The 8,800-nt window shown below is 27.3% G+C and overlaps 1 long non-coding RNA gene across 1 annotated transcript; it reads right to left on the minus strand.

Annotated features, from left to right (window-relative positions):
- Positions 1-4,460: 4,460 nt before the first annotated feature.
- LOC149558763 (uncharacterized) lies at positions 4,461-4,651 on the minus strand. The gene is made up of 2 exons (XR_016352478.1): positions 4,604-4,651; positions 4,461-4,545 (listed from the first exon to the last, which is right to left on the minus strand). It is a non-coding gene; the product is annotated as an uncharacterized LOC149558763 (long non-coding RNA).
- Between the last annotated feature and the right edge of the window lie 4,149 nt (positions 4,652-8,800).

The following is an 8,800-nucleotide window of genomic DNA, read 5'->3' on the forward strand; positions in this document are numbered from 1 at the left end:
GGTGCGGGGGTATGTATATTGATTTTCTATTTTCATTGATGGTCGGTCGCTTCTTTTCCTCCATGGGCTACTTCATTGGAACCTTCAAATTTGTGGGGGGATTTCCCTACCATTTTCCTAGCGGGATGGCATTGATTGCTGATATCCATCGGCGCTGTTTAGGGAGCTCCATTTGGAAGGAATTCTCCTTTGGTCTAGATCTAGGATTTGGCTCTAGTTTTGCCATAGTTTTAGATTGATAATTGAAAGACTGTTGTATTGAAGTTTTTCCTTTTCTTGCTTCTGATTTTTGGCATGTGCGAGTTCGGCTTTTTCGGTTCCTCACTATTTGCCATCCATCTTTTTTGCTATGTGATTGATTTTCGCTAATTTCCTTGATTCGATTTGTATGTAACTGTAAAAATGTTTCAAAGCTATTGTTGATAGCTTTGCCATTTTATTTTTCCTTTGATTTTGACTACGTGAGGATTTCAAATTTATTTCTAGTTGCCAAGGGGGATTGTAGAGTAATCTTCCGTTGATATGCTACTAATTTCGAAAAGGGGCGGTTGAGATTGGTGTATGATTTCACTTTTTCGTCATGATTTCAGAGCAGACTTTTTTTTATATTCCTAAAAATGTCTTAAGTTTTAATGCCTTCCACAACATTTAGTGTCTAATGCCACAATTAATAATTCTTTGAAGTTGACACTATTGATTTTAGTAAATTCTAGAAAAGTCTTGTATAGTTATAAATTTTATAAATAAATTGATTTTATTTTGTTTGATAAAATTGTAAGATATTGTTAAACTTTTAGAAATAAATATTCAACTTAATATTTTTTATTTTTTTATTTTTTTTCTTCTTACTAGAGTACAAATTATATTCTCTACTCACAAACTGACAATTGCAATCTTCCTAAATGCATTTGTCTAATTATAATAATAATAGTCCTAATAATTCATTTTTATATCAGCCATAATAACTAGTCAATTTCTTATATTATCCATAATAACACAAAAAGTGCACTTTAAAGGAGCACAAGAAGAAAGACATCTTTGTGGGCTTGCACCAACTATGTTAAAATCATGTTATATCTATGTCATCTTCGACCACTAGTCTTCTAAGTCTTCCACTTAAACATTCCAATATTATTTCCTTTTTGAACACATGTTGATAGTTACATCCCCCACTATCAACCCCAAAAGGCAAGGACTCTAGCTCACAAAGAGCTCTTGTTTTAATTGTTTTTTCAGAATTTGGTTATAGTGGATAGATGTTTTAATCTTTAAAGTTTATTTAATAGGTTTTTTATTTATTTTAAATTTATTGAATACAAAATTTAAATTTTTTTTTAAATAATGAATAGCTAAAGGTGAACAATCAACAACAATGTTACATAACATCATATAGATACAAGGATTCATTACAACATGGAAAAAAGAAGATGTTTTTTAATATTATCTAAATTTTTTCTACAAAAAGTATATTTTAACTTTGTCATTCATCTTCTTATCTATCTATTAATTAAATATTTTGAAGTACAATTATAAAACTTTGTGTAGACCATCAAAATTATGTAAGCACTCCTCCACTTCAATTTAAATACATGTCTAACTACAATCTTAGCCAGTCATTTTGAAATCTCAAATGTTTAGAAGTTTTTAATCACATTACTGTATAAAGCTTATAAATTTTCAAAAAGTCATTACTATCTTTTTTGTTTTAGCAAACATATAACTTACATTCCTATTCCTTAAGGCCATTTAAAAAAATTGTATTCAAATCTCTATGTTTTATTTTTTACACTTTGGTCATTAGTTGATTGTAACATTTTGGGTGCTCAGAGTATAACCAACCTTTGCATTTAGCCTCTCTTTCTATACACCTCAAATATCTTATCCAATTTACTTAAAGGGCTATTTGTTTGACAAGATCAATCATTTTAATTTCCAATCTTTAAACAATTTCTCAAGTTGACTCATGATTCAAAAGTTATGACCTCTAGAAGTTAGATCTCCTAAAATAAGAAATATATAAAAATGTGTGTAACACATTAATGAGTTGTCAAAGGGAGTTATATGTGGTGATATGTGTTTTTACATGTCACGTGGGACATTTTAGTTTGGAGATAAGATGTGCACCATTTTAAAGTGGTTTTTGGCCCATGACTTTGTAATATCATTTGATAGTTTCATGTATTGTATCTCTTGTTTAGCCAATAGGCTATTTGTAGGAACTTTGTTTCTAAAAATTGAACTTTTGACAGAAAAGTTGTAAGTTGGTCTAAAAAATTGTAAGTTGGCCGAAAAAGTTGTTAGTTTGGTCGAAAAATTGTAATTCCTTCCAATTAATTATTTACTAGCCAATTTTTTTGTATCTTAATCCACTTTTAACTCTTGTTAAATTGATATTTATTAGTTGTTATCTCCACTTTTAACTATTATTATTTTTTTTCTATTTATTTTAAAAAACAATCAATTGTGATCTCCACATTGGCTCATGTTGTGATCTTATTTATTTAACTTTTGACTTTTAAAATTGATTTAGATTTTAGTTTTTAATTTATTTTTATATTAGTTTAATTTATTTTTTAAATATTATTTTTTTAGTTTCTATATTTTTTTAGTCAATAGAATAGTTGTTATAGATGTTGTTATTAATTTTTCATATTAGATTTTTTGATAGGTTCTTTTAAATGATTTTTTTTCATATTTCGAAAAAATGAATTTAAATAAATAATATTTATTAATCTATTTAATTTTTAAAAATAAATATTATTTAATTTAAATTGAAAACTATTAATAATCTGATTTGTTCACATAAGATTATATTTTTAATTTCTAGTTTTAACTATTATTTTTCTTTTCCTATTTATTTAAAAAAAATTACTTGTGATCTCCACATTAGCTCATGTTGCAATCTTGTTTATTTAACTTTTGATTCTTAAAATTGAATTAGGTTTTAGTTTTTGAATTATTTTAATTTTTTTATTAGTTTAGTTTTTTCTTTAAATGTTATTTTTTTAGTTTCTATAATTTATTTAGTCAATATAATATTTTTAAGAAATGTTAATTTTTCATATATTTTTTTGTATTTTTCTTATTAATTTTTCATAATATATTTTCTTATGAGTTTTTTAATGATTTTACATATTTGACAAATTGAATTTAAATAAATAATATTTATTAATCTATTTAAAATATTTTAGTAAATATTATGTTATTTAAATTGAAAATTATTAATAATCTAATTTGCTCACATAAGATTATGTTTTTAAAAAATAATTTTATTATTGAGCACCTATCAACTTATCATTGTGAGCACAAAAGCGTTCAGCTACTAGTTTATTAGGTGCATGAGATAGATGATACATGTAATGCTCACCCATAGTTTGATTTTCTGTTATATTTACCAAACTCATATATGCCTATTTCATGCATGTGTTGGTTTCAAGAAGATTGGATTTATAATTATGACATTATTTCATGCCTTGGATTACATGTATAGCAACAAAGAACTTACTTAGTTTATTATATTTCACAAGTTGATTGTTGATTATAATTACTAGTGCATTAATAATGCTTTAATGGTTTTTAGTTAATAAATGTGATTGCTTTCAGGATGATGTCAAATGATGAGTTTTCATGTTTGAATATGTGATGATTTATACCCAAAATTTATTATAGTACTTACCCCATACTTGCATATGTATGGTGTGTGTGTTTGTTTTACTTTTCTATTTGTCGTGTTTGATGTGGTTAAGGGAGGGAGTTGCAGTGACCTGCTAGTCGAGATCTACATGATGTACCACTCTTTGTCATTGCCTATTTAATTTAGATATATTTATATGCATGTACATGCTTGTCTTTTATGCATAATGTCTGTACTAGGCATCGATTTTCTTGAATTGCCAAGATGAGCTTGCCTTATCACAATAACTCAATGGTAAGAATGGAGGGATAATGTTCAGGTCCAATCTCAGCCATAGCCTAAATACTTGTCTTGCAAGGAGGACTCGTAACTAACTTTTCACCCTTTTTAAACCCATGAGTTTATATTTGTTTATGTTGTTTGATTTTGAGTTTTTGTCTACTTTGGTAATGTTGTTTTATGCGGGTTTTGCTATGTGATTTATTTGGTGAATGATTTAATTATAATATTTCAGCTAATCATATAATAGTGAGTCTTATTAAATATTATTTAGTTAAAAAGAAAATATTAAAGCATGAGAATATTTAATTAATTAAAAAACTAATTAAATATGTGCTTTAATTTAAAAGTCTTAATTTAGAAGTATTAAAATAGAAAATTGGTTAAAGAAAAATTAGAATATGATGATATTTAATTAATTATAAATTAATTAAAGATGTACTTCAGTTTAAAAGATTTACTTAAAAATTTTAATAAAAGAAGTTGGACAAAAAGATTATTAAAGTATTAAAATACTAAAGATTTATATTGCTTTTTTTTTTCAAAATTTTAAAGAGGGGTAAACTCTTTGACCTGGAGCTATGAACCAGTGAGGCCACAAACGGGAGACCTCATCCCCATGAGATTTGAACCTTGATGGCAAACCAGCGAGGCCACAAACGGGAGACCTCATCCCCGTGAGATTTGAACCTTGATGGCAAGGATAACAACACAACAACTTAACCATCACAACATGCCACTATTGGCAATTTATATTGCTTTATTATAATTGTTTATTAATAATAATTAAATTAAACGTACATTTAAATAATGAGCTTTGATTATTATTATTAATTTAAATAATAAACTATAATTAGTGCTTGCACTAATTAATCAATAGGATGAAAATAAAATATAAAAGAATAAAATTTAAAAATAAAGTTATAGTTCTAATTGTAGCATAGTTATATTTATTTAATTTAATGATAATTATTTAGGAATTTCATTTTAATAATAAACTCTAAATAATGTTATTAATTAAATTAATAAATATATTATTAAAATGCTTCAAAAATTAATTAAAAAGAGAAGTCTAATTATTTAAATTAAGATATTTTGTAATTAAATATCTAAAAGAGTTGTACATGAAAAGGTAAAAGGGTAATAAAATAATAAATAGTAATTGATTAGCGAGTTCCCTCTCATGATTGCAAAATCGGAGCCTCAATGTAGGGGATAACTCTTTATAGAGATCTAGAACTCATTTTGTAATTGCATAGGTTTTGGGAGCGAAAATTCAGAATTGAATCAAAAGAATTGTTGAAAGTTTGAGGATTTAGATTTGCATGCATTCACAAATTGTCTCATATTTTAGCTATGGTTTTGAGGTAGTGTTTGAAAACTCATTCTAAAATTTTATTGAAAGATCTGTCTACTTCATATCTTCTTGGGTGTTTGTATATTGCTTATTAATTCATTGTATTGATTATTGAATAAAGAATTATGTTATAGATTTTAAAAACGAAAGATTTATTAATCAAGAAAAATTGACTAAGGAAAATTATAGAAAAATTGTAAAAAATTATTGTGACAATATTCTAATAAACCCAAAATTTGATTATTGAAAATTGGAAGAAAATAATAAATTGAGCAGTTAGGGTTTCAATTTTAAATTTGTTATTAGAACTATGTGATTATCATGAATTTTCTAAATATAGATGAATATTCTTCTTATATCTAAAATAATTTAATTGCAATATTTATTTAGAAGGCAAAAGATTAATTGAGAAAAAAATGCATTGTAACTAAACGTATACATGCATGTGAAAACAAATATACTAAAAATAGAAACTAAGTATAGTATAGTTACATGCATGTAAAAACAAATATGCTAAAAATAGAAATCTAAGGGTAGTATGGTTGCATGAATGTGAAAAAAAAATGCTAAAAATAGAAAGTCAAGTATAGTAAGGTTACATGCATGTGAAAACAAATATGCTAAAAATAGAAAGCTTAGTATAGTATGGTTATATGCATGTGAAAACAAATATTCTAAAATAGAAAACAAAGTATAGAATGCTTGCATGATTTGAGAGATTAAAAATATGTGAAAATACTAATTGCATATTTATTTTTATTTTATAAAAATACAATTTAATTTTTAAATTTATTTATTTAAAATTAATTAATTAATTAATTAAAAATAAATTAAAAAAATTATTTATTAATTTTAAAAATTAAATAAATATTATTCATTTAGTTGAAGTGGATGTTAGCATTAGTGATTCTTTAAGTCTAGTCAAACTCATAGTTGCATATAAATGATTTTATAATTATTAATGCAAGAAAGAAGTTAATAAATAAATATTTATAATTTTATTATATTTTAAAGAAGTTGTGATAGAGTTCACTTTGTAATCATTTACGTAATACTATTTGACTTTATGAGAGAAATTATAAATAATTAAATTAAATATATAATTTTATCTCTAGTTGCATTATGAATTAAAGGAGAAGTAAATATTAATATTAGACTTAAATAGAAGTCATATTACTATTTTAGAAATTGCAATTGATATCAATATTTAAACCTTTTTTTTAAAAAAATCAGTAAATGGCCAAGGCCTTGAATAAAATTATTAAATCACAATTAAGATTACATAGTGTTACTCTGTTGAAATGGGCACTGGTAGGAAAGAATGGAAAAAGAAAACCTCTAGTCTTGCTCGGGACATTCGTCCTATATTATTACAAATTTAAAGGGGCATACCCCAGTCCAATCAAAATTACATATAAATATTTTACAAAAATACTTGAGCCTTCCCAATGATGAATAATCTTTAAAATATAAATTTGTCACCATTTCTCAGTCACAGATGCCCATGTTGAGTCCAAAATCGATCTTATTTACCTATCACAAACATTCTATCTCCAATACATCTTATAACACTTACATACCCATAGAAAATGCATAACTAAATCTAAACCTCAAGAGGAATATTAAGATGCAAAATAAAGTAAATTTAAACCTAACTCCATAGCTGGACAATAGAGTGTATAAGCCTCCATTAAGAATAGTCCAGTCAGATGCAGTATGCCTTTGCAAGATAAATCATGAATTTGTTAATACAAATTACCATTCTCTAAAATAGTAGAGCTAAATTCACCACAAATAATTTGCACGCAGTAGAAGAAAAACTTATAAACCTTGAAGACAGTCAACCTTGATCAGGTTTAGCATCTAGGAGCATATATCCACACTACACTAAGTTCATCATGTAATATAGAAACCATCTATCCAAAAGCCATAGTTAAGAACAAACTAGGAGATTCCTACTATAATTAGCCAAGATTCCAAGAATTTTTCCTCAGGAAAATAGAGCAATTTGGGTCAATATAGAGCTGTAAATTATGTTGTCAATAGAAACCTGAAAGAACATAAAAGCTAACCTCAACAAACGAACTAGACATTCCAAGCATCCACCATCAATATAAGAATTACAATCTTAAGCTAAGATAAACACATCAAAATAATCAATTAGATACACTACTAAGATTAAAAGTCTTGTTCCTTAAGTGTTACTAAGAAAAGTGCCCTACGAATGATTACTCTCAAATCATGAATATGAAACACGAGAAGAGCATTAAACTACAACTACGCATAATATAGAAATTATATAATATTTATATAAGAGTCTAAAATTACATTAGTAGGGATCTTTTCACCAATTAAACAAAATCTCTAGTACATTTCGATAAAAACCACAGCTAAGCCAATATGATAGAGCCCTATAGGTCTAAATACATAGTTACCCAAACCTTACTACAAGCATCAAAATTTGCAGATCCAAATCTTAACCTATTTCTTCCAAGAGACCATAATCACCTTGGCAATATCATTTGAACTATTCACGATGAAATTGGGAGGGAATTCAAAGTTACTCTTAGCTCTACTTGACTTCTCAAAATTAAGGGTGCATAATTCCAGGGCATTAAGGTCATCAAAAACCACACCCGATTTAACATAAGCATTAAAAATTTGGAGGTAATTAATAATCCATTCCTTACTCTCATCCACTATGATCTTCCACCAATGGAGAAGGAAGTTGATACTTGCTTCCATATGAGGCCATTATGTGTAAAAGGCCAAACTTTCCCTAATGATGAGAGATTGTCGACGTGGTGCGATTTCTAGATCAGCCACACCTAGAGGAAGGCTCATATATTTCTCGAGAAGGGGAATTTGAAACTTCTTGTCAATGCTATATATAGCCTTTTCCAACCCTTTACGCCATACTGGGTTGAAGATATCGTTACAGAGCTTAACAATGTCCTCTCTTCCAATCTTAGCCCTTACTGCAACACCTATGAATGAGCCAATAATGGTACTATTTGTTCACGAAGTAGCCTTGTAATAAAAAGCACCTTCTCCTATGGCTCTACTCATAGCAAAGTGGGTCATGTCATCAGCTTAAGAAGGTGACTCCATCTCTCAAGCTTAACCTTTCCCAAAGAGGCCATTGATCTTAGTCATATGGAAGACATGAATGTTAGTCTCCATTGATAGTGAAGGAAAATGACACAATTTGGGGGAAGATCTATAGACTGCTATCTAGAAACCCTGCAAAAAATCTAGAAATAAACTGCTAGTTGTTTACATCATACTCTGACCCTGGAATGGGCTGAAAAAATATAAATGAATGCCATCAATCGAGAATGATCTAAATCAATCATGATAATTGATGGTAGCACGGTACGAGCTCATCAAAATTTACTTAAGATATAATGTCTACAAAATAAATGGTTTATAATACTGCCTAAATTAATAGAGGAAATCTTGTCGAGGCCTCCACAAAAGTTAGAAGGACCAAGCAAATAAGTAAAAGAAAACTAATATACAACCCCTAA

The sequence above is a fragment of the Cupressus sempervirens genome, chromosome 5 (genome assembly GCF_028749045.1).
Source record: "Cupressus sempervirens isolate cs-2001-9-10 chromosome 5, ASM2874904v1, whole genome shotgun sequence".
Lineage (NCBI taxonomy): Eukaryota > Viridiplantae > Streptophyta > Pinopsida > Cupressales > Cupressaceae > Cupressus > Cupressus sempervirens.